Raw genomic sequence first — 12,849 nt, forward strand, 5'->3', positions numbered from 1 at the left:
TGAGAAATCTATTGATTTCTGTTTTGAACATGCTCAATGATTGAGCTTCCACAGCTCTCTGGGGTCGAGAATTCCACAGATTCACTACCCTGAGTGAAGAAATTACTCCTCATCTCGGTCTTCAATGGCCTGCCACTTATTCTGAGACTGTGTCCCCTTGTTCGAGACTCACCAGCCAGACATCCTATTTACATCCAGCCCATCATTCCCTCTACGAGTCTTGCAAGTTTCAATGAGATCACTTCGCATTCTTGGAAATTCTAGAGAATACAGGCCCCAGTTTCTGCAATCTCTCCTCACGAGACATTTTTATAGATTGTCAATAGCTGTGGCTCAACTACTGATCCTTGCAGTACTTCACCAGTAAGAGCCTGCCATCCTGAGAATGACCCATACATGCTGCCCGTTAATCAGTTCTCAATCCATTGCAGAATATTACCCCCAGCCCCACGTGCGCCAAATTGTTCAGAACCTCCATGTTACTCTCAGCTGAAGAGATTGACCCCTCGCGAGGCTGCAATCAACAGCATGAATAGCGAGTGGGGCAGGGCTCTCTCCCTCCCTCACCCCAGCCCCTCTCCCCCTCCCTCAGCCCCAGCCCCTCGCCCTCGCCTGGACCCACGCCACTCCCCCCTCTCCCCTCTCCACCTCGCCCCTCCTCCCTCTCCACCTCGCCCCTCCTCCCTCTCCACCTCGCCCCTCCTCCCTCTCCACCTCGCCCCTCCTCCCTCTCCACCTCGCCCCTCCTCCCTCCTCTCCACCTCGCCCCTCCTCCCTCTCCACCTCGCCCCTCCTCCCTCTCCACCTCGCCCCTCCTCCCTCTCCACCTCGCCCCTCCTCCCTCTCCACCTCGCCCCTCTCCCCTCTCCACCTCGCCCCTCTCCCTCTCCACCTCGCCCCTCTCCCTCTCCACCTCGCCCCTCTCCCTCTCCACCTCGCCCCTCTCCCTCTCCACCTCGCCCCTCTCCCCTCCTCTCCCTCACGCCCCTCTCCCCTCCTCTCCCTCACGCCCCTCTCCCCTCCTCTCCCTCCTCACGCCCTCTCCCCTCCTCTCCCTCACGCCCCTCTCCCCTCCCCGCCCTCACGCCCCTCTCCCCTCCCCGCCCTCACGCCCTCTCCCCTCCCCGCCCTCACGCCCCTCTCCCCTCCCCGCCCTCACGCCCCTCTCCCCTCCTCGCCCTCACGCCCCTCTCCCCTCCTCGCCCTCACGCCCCTCCTCGCCCTCACGCCCCTCCCGCCCTCACAGCCCCTCTCCCTCCTCGCCCTCACGCCCCTCTCCCTCACGCCCCTCCTCGCCCCTCCCCCCCCTCACGCCTCCCCCCCCTCTCTCCCTCACGCCTCCCCCCCCCTCTCTCCCTCACGCCTCCCCCCCCCTCTCTCCCTCACGCCTCCCCCCCCCCTCTCTCCCTCACGCCTCCCCCCCCCTCTCTCCCTCACGCCTCCCCCCCCCTCTCTCCCTCACGCCTCCCCCCCCCTCTCTCCCTCACGCCTCCCCCCCCCTCTCTCCCTCACGCCTCCCCCCCCCCTCTCTCCCTCACGCCTCCCCCCCCCTCTCTCCCTCACGCCTCCCCCCCCCTCTCTCCCTCACGCCTCCCCCCCCCCTCTCTCCCTCACGCCTCCCCCCCCCTCTCTCCCTCACGCCTCCCCCCCCCTCTCTCCCTCACGCCTCCCCCCCCCCTCTCTCTCCCTCACGCCTCCCCCCCCTCTCTCCCTCACGCCTCCCCCCCCTCTCTCCTCACAGCCTCCCCCCCCTCTCTCCCTCACGCCTCCCCCCCCCTCTCTCCCTCACGCCTCCCCCCCCCCTCTCCCTCACGCCTCCCCCCCCCCCTCTCTCCTCACGCCTCCCTCCCCCCTCTCTCCCTCACGCCTCCCCCCCCCTCTCTCCCTCACGCCTCCCCCCCCTCTCTCCCTCACGCCTCCCCCCTCTCTCGCCCTCACGCCTCCCCCCCCCTCTCGCCCTCACGCCTCCCCCCCCTCTCGCCCTCACGCCTCCCCCCCCTCTCGCCCTCACGCCTCCCCCCCCTCTCGCCCTCACGCCTCCCCCCCCTCTCCCTCACGCCTCCCTCCCTCACGCCGCTCTCCCCCTCTCCCCCCTCTCCTCTCACCCCCCGCCCACTCCTCCCCTCTCACCCCCCCACCCACTCCTCCCCTCTCACCCCCCACCCACTCCTCCCCTCTCACCCCCCACCCCACTCCTCCCCTCTCACCCCCCCACCCCACTCCTCCCCTCTCACCCCCCACCCCACTCCTCCCCTCTCACCCCCCACCCCACTCCTCCCCTCTCACCCCCCCTCCCACTCCTCCCCTCTTCCCCCCCCTCCCACTCCTCCCCTCTCCCCCCCCTCCCACTCCCCCCTCTCCCCCCCCCACCCAACTCCTCCCCTCTCCCCCCCCTCCCACTCCTCCCCTCTCCCCCCCCCTCCTCCCCTCTCCTCCCTCACACCCCTCTCCCCCCCCTCCTCTCCCTCACACCCCTCTCCCCCCCCCTCCTCTCCCTCACACCCCTCTCCCCCCCCCCTCCTCTCCCTCACACACCCCTCTCCCCCCCCTCCTCTCCCTCACACCCCTCTCCCCCCCCTCCTCTCCCTCACACCCCTCTCCCCCCCCCTCCTCTCCCTCACACCCCTCTCCCCCCCTCTCCTCTCCCCCTCTCCTCTCCCTCACACCCCTCTCCCCCCCTCCTCTCCCTCACACCCTCTCCCCCCCCCTCCTCTCCCTCACACCCCTCTCCCCCCCCTCACACCACTCTCCCCCCCCTCCTCTCCCTCACACCCCTCTCCCCCCCTCACACCCCTCTCCCCCCCTCCTCTCCCTCACACCCCTCGCCCCCTCACACCCCTCTCGCCCCCTCCTCTCCCTCACACCCCTCTCCCCCCCTCACACCCCTCTCCCCCCCTCCTCCCCCTCACACCCCTCTCCCCCCCCCCCTCACACCCCTCTCCCCCCCCCCCTCACACCCCTCTCCCCCCCCCCCCTCACACCCCTCTCCCCCCTCCTCTCCCTCACGCCCCTCTCCCCCTCCTCTCCCTCACGCCCCTCTCCCCCCCTCCTCTCCCTCACGCCCCTCTCCCCCCCTCCTCTCCCTCACGCCCCTCTCCCCCCCTCCTCTCCCCCACGCCCCTCTCCCCCCCCCCTCTCCCCCACGCCCCTCTCCCTCACGCCCCTCTCCCTCACGCCCCTCTCCCTCACGCCCCTCTCCTCACGCCCCTCTCCCCCTCTCCCTCACGCCCCTCTCCCCCCTCTCCCTCACGCCCCTCTCCCTCACGCCCCTCTCCCCCCTCTCCCTCACTCCCCTCTCCCTCACGCCCCCTCCCCTCCCCTCTCCCTCACGCCCCCTCCCCTCCCCTCTCCCTCACGCCCCCTCCCCTCCCCTCCCCTCTCCCTCACGCCCCCTCCCCTCCCCTCTCCCTCACGCCCCCTCCCCTCCCCTCTCCCTCACGCCCCTCCCTCCCCTCCCCCTCCCTCACGCCCCCTCCCCCCCCTCTCCCTCACGCCCCCTCCCCCCCCCTACGCCCCCTCTCACCCCCCACGCCCCTCTCACCCCCCACGCCCCTCTCACCCCCCACGCCCCTCTCCCCCCCCACGCCCTCCCCTCCCCTCTCGCCCCTCTCCCCCCCCCCCCCAAGCCCTCCCCTCCCCCTCACGCCCCCTCCCCTCTCCCTCACGCCCCTCTCCCCCCTCCCTCACGCCCCTCTCCCCCCTCCCTCACGCCCCTCTCCCCCCTCCCTCACGCCCCTCTCCCCCCTCCCTCACGCCCCTCGCCCCCCTCCCTCACGCCCCTCTCCCCCCTCCCTCACGCCCTCTCCCCCCTCCTCTCCCTCACGCCCCTCTCCCCCCCCTCCTCTCCCTCACGCCCCTCTCCCCCCCTCCTCTCCCTCACGCCCCCTCCCTCACACCCCTCCCCCTCCTCTCCCTCACGCCCCTCCCCTCCCTCACGCCCTCTCCCCTCTCCCTCACGCCCCTCTCCCCTCCCCCTCCGCCCCCTCCTCTCACTCCGCCCTCCCCCTCCCCCCTACGCCCCTCCTCTCCCTCCCCTCTCCCTCACGCCCCTCCCCCCCCACGCCCCTCCCCTCCCCCCCACGCCCCTCTCCATCACGCCCGCCCCTCCCCCCCACGCCCCTCTCCATCACGCCCCTCCCCTCCCCCCCACGCCCCTCTCATCACGCCCTCCCCTCCCCCCCACGCCCCTCTCCATCACACCCCTCTCCCCCCCCCTCCCACGCCCCCCTCCCCCCCCACGCCCCTCTCCATCACGCCCCTCCCTCCCCCCCACGCCCCTCTCCATCACGCCCCTCTCCCCCCCCACGCCCCTCTCCATCACACCCCTCTCCCCCCCCACGCCCCTCTCCATCACGCCCCCTCTCCCCCCCCACGCCCCTCTCCATCACGCTCCTCTCCCCCCCCACGCCCCTCTCCATCACGCCCCTCTCCCCCCCCCACGCCCCTCTCCATCACGCCCCTCTACCCCCCCACGCCCCCTCCATCACGCCCCTCTCCCCCCCCCCTCCATCACGCCCCTCTCCCCCCCCCCCCCTCTCCATCACGCCCCTCTCACCCCCCCTCTCCATCACGCCCCTCTCCCCCCCCCTCTCCATCACGCCCCTCTCCCCCCCCCCTCTCCATCACGCCCCTCTCCCCCCCCTCTCCATCACGCCCCTCTCCCCCCCCCTCTCCATCACGCCCCTCTCCCCCCCCCCTCCATCACGCCCCTCTCCCCCCCCCCTCCATCACGCCCCCTCTCCCCCCCCTCTCCATCACGCCCCTCTCCCCCCCCTCTCCATCACGCCCCTCTCCCCCCCCTCTCCATCACGCCCCTCTCCCCCCCTCTCCATCACGCCCCTCCCCCCCCTCTCCATCACGCCCCTCTCCATCACCCCCCTCTCCATCACGCCCCTCTCCCCCCCCACGCCCCTCTCCATCACACCCCTCTCCCCCCCCACGCCCCTCTCCATCACACCCCTCTCCCCCCCCCACGCCCCTCTCCATCACACCCCTCTCCCCACCACGCCCCTCTCCATCACACTCCTCTCCCCCCATCACGCCCCTCTCCCCCCCCACGCCCCTCTCCCCCCCCACGCCCCTCTCCATCACGCCCCTCTCCCCCCCCACTCTCCATCACGCCCCTCTCCCCCCCCCTCTCCATCACGCCCCTCTCCCCCCCCCTCTCCCCCCCCCTCTCCATCACGCCCCTCTCCCCCCCCACTCTCCATCACGCCCCTCTCCCCCCCACTCTCCATCACGCCCCTCTCCCCCCCCACTCTCCATCACGCCACTCTCCCCCCCCCTCTCCATCACGCCCCTCTCCCCCCCCCCTCCATCACGCCCCTCTCCCCCCACTCTCCATCACGCCCCTCTCCCCCCCACTCTCCATCACGCCCCTCTCCCCCCCACTCTCCATCACGCCCCTCTCCCCCCCACTCTCCATCACGCCCCTCTCCCCCCTCTCCCCCATCACGCCCCTCTCCCCCATCACGCCCCTCTCCCCCCATCACGCCCCTCTCCCCCATCACGCCCCTCCCCCCCATCACGCCCCTCTCCCCCCCATCACGCCCCTCTCCCCCCCATCACGCCCCTCTCCCCCCCATCACGCCCCTCTCCCCCCCATCACGCCCCTCTCCCCCCCATCACGCCCCTCTCCCCCCCATCACGCCCCTCTCCCCCCCATCACGCCCCTCTCCCCCCCATCACGCCCCTCTCCCCCCCATCACGCCCCTCTCCCCCCCCATCACGCCCCTCTCCCCCCCATCACGCCCCTCTCCCCCCCATCACGCCCCTCTCCCCCCCATCACGCCCCTCTCCCCCCCATCACGCCCCTCTCCCCCCCATCACGCCCCTCTCCATCACGCCCCTCTCCATCACGCCCCTCTCCATCACGCCCCTCTCCATCACGCCCCTCTCCCCCCCCCTCTCCATCACGCCCCTCTCCCCCCCCCTCTCCATCACGCTCCTCTCCCCCCCCCTCTCCATCACGCTCCTCTCCCCCCCCTCTCCATCACGCCCCTCTCCCCCCCCTCTCCATCACGCCCCTCTCCCCCCCCTCTCCATCACGCCCCTCTCCCCCCCCTCTCCATCACGCCCCTCTCCCCCCCCTCTCCATCACGCCCCTCTCCCCCCCCTCTCCATCACGCCCCTCTCCCCCCCCTCTCCATCACGCCCCTCTCCCCCCCCTCTCCATCACGCCCCTCTCCCCCCCCTCTCCATCACGCCCCTCTCCCCCCCCTCTCCATCACGCCCCTCTCCCCCCCCTCTCCATCACGCCCCTCTCCCCCCCCTCTCCATCACGCCCCTCTCCCCCCCCTCTCCATCACGCCCCTCTCCCCCCCCTCTCCATCACGCCCCTCTCCCCCCCCTCTCCATCACGCCCCTCTCCCGCCCCTCTCCATCACGCCCCTCTCCCCCCCACGCCCCTCTCCCCCCTTCTCCATCACGCCCCTCTCCCCCCCATCTCCATCACGCCCCTCTCCCCCCCCTCTCCATCACGCCCCTCTCCCGCCCCTCTCCCCCCCACCCCTCTCCCCCCCCCTCTCCATCACGCCCCTCTCCATCACGCCCCTCTCCCCCCCCCACGCCCCTCTCCCCCCCCTCTCCATCACGCCCCTCTCCCCCCCCACGCCCCTCTCCCCCCCCACGCCCCTCTCGCCCCCCTCTCCATCACGCCCCTCTCCCCCCCACTCTCCATCACGCCCCTCTCCCCCCCCTCTCCATCACGCCCCTCTCCCCCCCCTCTCCCCCCCCCTCTCCATCACGCCCCTCTCCCCCATCACGCCCCTCTCCCCCATCACGCCCCTCTCCCCCCCCACGCCCCTCTCCCCCCCCACGCCCCTCTCCCCCCCCACGCCCCTCTCCCCCCCCACGCCCCTCTCCATCACGCCCCTCTCCCCCCCCCTCTCCATCACGCCCCTCTCCCCCCCCCTCTCCATCACGCCCCTCTCCCCCCCCCTCTCCATCACGCCCCTCTCCCCCCCCTCTCCATCACGCCCCTCTCCCCCCCCTCTCCATCACGCCCCTCTCCCCCCCCTCTCCCCCCCCCTCTCCATCACGCCCCTCTCCCCCCCCTCTCCCCCCCCCCTCTCCCCCATCACGCCCCTCTCCCCCCCCTCTCCCCCCCCCCTCTCCCCCATCACGCCCCTCTCCCCCATCACGCCCCTCTCCCCCATCACGCCCCTCTCCCCCATCACGCCCCTCTCCCCCATCACGCCCCTCTCCCCCATCACGCCCCTCTCCCCCATCACGCCCCTCTCCCCCATCACGCCCCTCTCCCCCATCACGCCCCTCTCCCCCATCACGCCCCTCTCCCCCATCACGCCCCTCTCCCCCATCACGCCCCTCTCCCCCATCACGCCCCTCTCCCCCATCACGCCCCTCTCCCCCATCACGCCCCTCTCCCCCATCACGCCCCTCTCCCCCATCACGCCCCTCTCCCCCATCACGCCCCTCTCCCCCATCACGCCCCTCTCCCCCCCCACGCCCCTCTCCCCCCCCACGCCCCTCTCCCCCCCCACGCCCCTCTCCCCCCCCACGCCCCTCTCCATCACGCCCCTCTCCCCCCCCCTCTCCATCACGCCCCTCTCCCCCCCCCTCTCCATCACGCTCCTCTCCCCCCCCTCTCCATCACGCCCCTCTCCCCCCCCTCTCCATCACGCCCCTCTCCCCCCCAACTCCATCACGCCCCTCTCCCCCCCCTCTCCATCACGCCCCTCTCCCCCCCCTCTCCATCACGCCCCTCTCCCCCCCCTCTCCATCACGCCCCTCTCCCCCCCCCTCTCCATCACGCCCCTCTCCCCCCCCTCTCCATCACGCCCCTCTCCCCCCCCTCTCCATCACGCCCCTCTCCCCCCCCTCTCCATCACGCCCCTCTCCCCCCCCTCTCCATCACGCCCCTCTCCCCCCCCTCTCCATCACGCCCCTCTCCCCCCCCTCTCCATCACGCCCCTCTCCCCCCCCTCTCCATCACGCCCCTCTCCCCCCCCTCTCCATCACGCCCCTCTCCCCCCCCTCTCCATCACGCCCCTCTCCCGCCCCTCTCCATCACGCCCCTCTCCCCCCCACGCCCCTCTCCCCCCTTCTCCATCACGCCCCTCTCCCCCCCATCTCCATCACGCCCCTCTCCCCCCCATCTCCATCACGCCCCTCTCCCCCCACGCCCCTCTCCCCCCCCCTCTCCATCACGCCCCTCTCCCCCCCCACGCCCCTCTCCCCCCCCTCTCCATCACGCCCCTCTCCCCCCCCCACGCCCCTCTCCCCCCCCTCTCCATCACGCCCCTCTCCCCCCCCACGCCCCTCTCCCCCCCCACGCCCCTCTCGCCCCCCTCTCCATCACGCCCCTCTCCCCCCCACTCTCCATCACGCCCCTCTCCCCCCCCTCTCCATCACGCCCCTCTCCCCCCCCTCTCCCCCCCCCTCTCCCCCCCCCTCTCCATCACGCCCCTCTCCCCCATCACGCCCCTCTCCCCCATCACGCCCCTCTCCCCCATCACGCCCCTCTCCCCCATCACGCCCCTCTCCCCCATCACGCCCCTCTCCCCCCCCCTCTCCATCACGCCCCTCTCCCCCCCCCTCTCCATCACGCCCCTCTCCCCCCCTCTCCATCACGCTCCTCTCCCCCCCCTCTCCATCACGCCCCTCTCCCCCCCCTCTCCATCACGCCCCTCTCCCCCCCCTCTCCATCACGCCCCTCTCCCCCCCCCTCTCCCCCCCCTCTCCATCACGCCCCTCTCCCCCCCCCTCTCCATCACGCCCCTCTCCCCCCCCCTCTCCATCACGCCCCTCTCCCCCCCCCTCTCCATCACGCCCCTCTCCCCCCCCCTCTCCATCACGCCCCTCTCCCCCCCCTCTCCATCACGCCCCTCTCCATCACGCCCCTCTCCCCCCCCTCTCCATCACGCCCCTCTCCCCCCCCTCTCCATCACGCCCCTCTCCCCCCCCTCTCCATCACGCCCCTCTCCCGCCCCTCTCCATCACGCCCCTCTCCCCCCCACGCCCCTCTCCCCCCTTCTCCATCACGCCCCTCTCCCCCCCATCTCCATCACGCCCCTCTCCCCCCCATCTCCATCACGCCCCTCTCCCCCCCCTCTCCATCACGCCCCTCTCCCGCCCCTCTCCCCCCACGCCCCTCTCCCCCCCCACGCCCCTCTCCCCCCCCTCTCCATCACGCCCCTCTCCCCCCCCACGCCCCTCTCCCCCCCCTCTCCCCTCTCCCCCCCCTCTCCATCACGCCCCTCTCCCCCCCCTCTCCATCACGCCCCTCTCCCCCCCACGCCCCTCTCCCCCCCCACGCCCCTCTCGCCCCCCTCTCCATCACGCCCCTCTCCCCCCCCACGCCCCTCTCCCCCCCCATGCCCCTCTCCCCCCCCTCTCCATCACGCCCCTCTCCCCCCCACGCCCCTCTCCCCCCCTCTCCATCACGCCCCTCTCCCCCCCCACGCCCCTCTCCCCCCCCTCTCCATCACGCCCCTCTCCCCCCCTCTCCATCACGCCCCTCTCCCCCCCCACGCCCCTCTCCCCCCCCTCTCCATCACGCCCCTCTCCCCCCCTCTCCATCACGCCCCTCTCCCCCCCCACGCCCCTCTCCCCCCCCTCTCCATCACACCCCTCTCCCCCCCCACGCCCCTCTCCCCCCCCTCTCCATCACGCCCCTCTCCCCCCCCACGCCCCTCTCCCCCCCCTCTCCATCACGCCCCTCTCCCCCCCCACGCCCCTCTCCCCCCCCTCTCCCCTCCCACGCCCCTCTCCCCCCCCTCTCCCCTCCCACGCCCCTCTCCCCCCCCTCTCCCCTCCCACGCCCCTCTCCCCTCTCCCCTCCCCTCTCCATCACGCCCCTCTCCCCCCCCCCCTCTCCATCACGCCCCTCTCCCCCCCCTCTCCATCACGCCCCTCTCCCCCCCCCTCTCCATCACGCCCCTCTCCCCCCCCCTCTCCATCACGCCCCTCTCCCCCCCCCCTCTCCATCACGCCCCTCTCCCCCCCCCTCTCCATCACGCCCCTCTCCCCCCCCCTCTCCATCACGCCCCTCTCCCCCCCCCCTCTCCATCACGCCCCTCTCCCCCCCCCTCTCCATCACGCCCCTCCTCCCCTCCTCTCCCTCACGCCCCTCCTCCCCTCCTCTCCCTCTCCCCTCCTCTCCCTCACGCCTCTCCCCCTCACATGGACACACGCCACTCTCCCCCGCCACTCACTCACTCTCTCTCTCTCTCTCTCTCCCCAGCTCCCCCTCCCTCGCCACTCTCCCTCTTGCGCCCCTCTCACTCTCTCTCTCACTCTTACCCCAGTCTCTTCCTATTTTTCTTGCTGCACGTGTAGTTGAACAGTTTTTATCGATGAAGTTTCCCTACCGGAAGTCGGCGGTGCGCCCTTCAAACTGTCCCTCCGCCTCCGTCTGCTGAGACCTTGGTTCCGGGTCTCTGACAACTTCCGGTTGCTATTCCCAGGTTCTGATTGGCTGCCTTGAGGGAATTCTGTCTTTTGGAATTCCATAAATTCCTGAAAATGTGTTTTTCTTTTACAGTAACTGTGATTTCTATTAAAATAGAACACAGGTTAATTCATACTCAGGTCGTCTCATGTCCTCCTTATAGCTAAGGAACTACTTTTGAAGTAATCACTGCTCTCATATGGGAAACACAGCAGCCAAGTTACACAGCAAGATCCCACAAACTGCTAAGTGACAATGATCAGGCAATCATATTTTTAGGTGTTGGATGACAAAAACATATTGGTCAAGACCCGAAGCTGAACTCCCCAGCTCTTTGAAACAACACCGTGGATCTTTTATGCTACAATCAGGTGAGGAGGGGTCGAAGGATTTCCCTCCTTGTTTGACCACAACAGGTTTGTTTGTTTTTTTAAAGTGGACATACTTGCCAATTCAGTGAATGTTTAACTATTTACCTGCTATGATCAAAAAAAGAACAAATTGGACAGGTTTTCTTGCATTTAACAAAGAAAGAGTTTAGCTTTATTGTACTGAAACTGATCAAAGTAAAATAATAAATTAAACTTTCACACACACATACAAAATAGGTTACAGACTGGGGAAGGATAGCTTGATCAGATTAGAGTCTGGAGCAATAAAAACTGGTTATACAGTCTGTGGAGGTTGGTGACTTGGCTGGCTTCGGGGTGATCTCTGCCTCAGAACAAGCAGTCTGTACTATGCGCTGTATTTCTGGATCTGCCTGCTGGGTGTTAATTAGGGAGGCTCGGCTGAGCACCTCCTCCCCTTTGGACTGGTCCTTGAAAGTTTCAGCTATACTGGCCTCCGGCTCATCCAGCTGGGGCAGTGATTCCCTCTCAGCTAATCTGGCCTGTCACTACACAATCGGGGAAGATCCCTGGTATTTCCTCCTGTTCGGTTTCCCTGGTTCCACTGGGCTGATCTGAGATTATAGGGGTTGCTATTATCTAGCTGCCAGTTAAGACATTTCCCAGTAGGAAGTCTCTTTCTGCTACCGGTAACTCTGGGACAATTCCTACTGTTACGGGGCCTGAGACTAGGTCACACTGTAGGTGGACCCAATGGACAGGGACAGACAGGTAACCTCCTCCCACTCCGTTGATCAGGGCCTTGGCTTTCATGGAGGTTTCGGGGGAATGGCTTAAGCTGTTCTCTAACATTAAGGACTGAGTTGCCCCTGTATCCCTGAGCAGTCAATAGACTTGCTCATCTGGGAAAGGTAGGGGGACACAGTTCCTTTGAGGACAAAACTCCAGTAACTCTCAGGGATTTTGTCCAGTCCAGCAACACATAGGATAATACTCACAGAGGGTCTAAGCTCTACCATGAGGGCCTCTGCCGGTCCTGCTCCATTCTCTACTGGGGTATCCTTCTTAGGACCACCCTTGCAGAGACCTATTAGACGCTTGACTTTCCTTTTAACCTCCAACATTCGAGCCTGGAGTGCCCATTTTGTTGCAGTGGGAGCACACAGGTCTCTGGGGTTTCTCTTTGTGGGCTTGGGGTGGACTCTTTGTTCCCTCGCTTGAACTCCCCTTTCCAGGTGTGGCTCCCTCTCTATCTACTGTCCTTTCTTATCCTCCCACTGTTTTTGGGGGTGGCTTTGTAATGATCTGCCTGAGTTGCCAGGCCTATGTGAGAGGTCATAGCTATCAGCAGCAACTGCAACCTCTCTATCTGTACGGACTCTCTGCTCCTGTAAGTGCATTCTCAGGTTGGGGGGGGGTGGGGTAGACAATTTTTGAATTCCTCCAGCAATATTAGCTCGCATAATTCCTCATAGGTGCGCTGTATTTTCAGAGATCGGACCCACCAGTTGCAAGCGCTTTGTTTTCACCTTTTGAATTCCAGATAACTTTGCACCGGTTTCTTTCGAGCATTCCTGAAATGCTGGCGGTATGCCTCTGGGACGAACTCATATGCACTAAGGATGGTAACTTTGGTCTGCTCGTAATTAGCAGACATTTCAGGGGTCAGCATAGAATAGACCTCTTGAGCCTTCCCTGATCTGACCCTGAATTATGAGCGCCCACATTTCTTGTGGCCATCATAGCTGTCCCACTACCTTCTCAAAAGTGGATTCCACCTAACCCTCTTCAAATTTTGGTCTGAACGTAGCAAACTTAAGAGCCTCAAAGCCTGATTCTGGGTTAGGGAGATTTGGACAGTTACTGGGTGAAGAGAGATTTTCCCTAGCAGCCTCCAGCTGTCCTCTCTCTCTGCTTGAGCCTTCAGCTCCATTTCCATTTTTTTTAAATCTGGAAAACCGTTTCTCTCTCTTTTTCTCTCTCCTCTCTCTCTCTTTCCTGAAACTCCAGTTCCATCCTGAACTTTTCCAGTTCCATTCTGGCGATGGGAGATGGGTCAATTTCAGGAGTTAATTCCTCATCTACCTG

General features: G+C 67.7%; 1 protein-coding gene across 2 annotated transcripts in view; it reads right to left on the bottom strand.

The window, feature by feature from the left end:
• Window positions 1-10,379, bottom strand: part of bms1 (BMS1 ribosome biogenesis factor) — an 83,536-nt gene extending 73,157 nt beyond the window's left edge. Inside the window, exon 1 of one of the 2 annotated variants that reach the window (XM_068020285.1) lies at window positions 10,332-10,379. The gene's annotated coding sequence lies outside the window, so the exon portion shown is untranslated. Of the gene's footprint in view, window positions 1-10,263 lie in introns of both variants that reach the window. The other variant, XM_068020284.1, reaches the window with a different exon arrangement.
• Between the last annotated feature and the right edge of the window lie 2,470 nt (window positions 10,380-12,849).

The sequence above is a fragment of the Heterodontus francisci genome, chromosome 42, assembly GCF_036365525.1.
Source record: "Heterodontus francisci isolate sHetFra1 chromosome 42, sHetFra1.hap1, whole genome shotgun sequence".
Lineage (NCBI taxonomy): Eukaryota > Metazoa > Chordata > Chondrichthyes > Heterodontiformes > Heterodontidae > Heterodontus > Heterodontus francisci.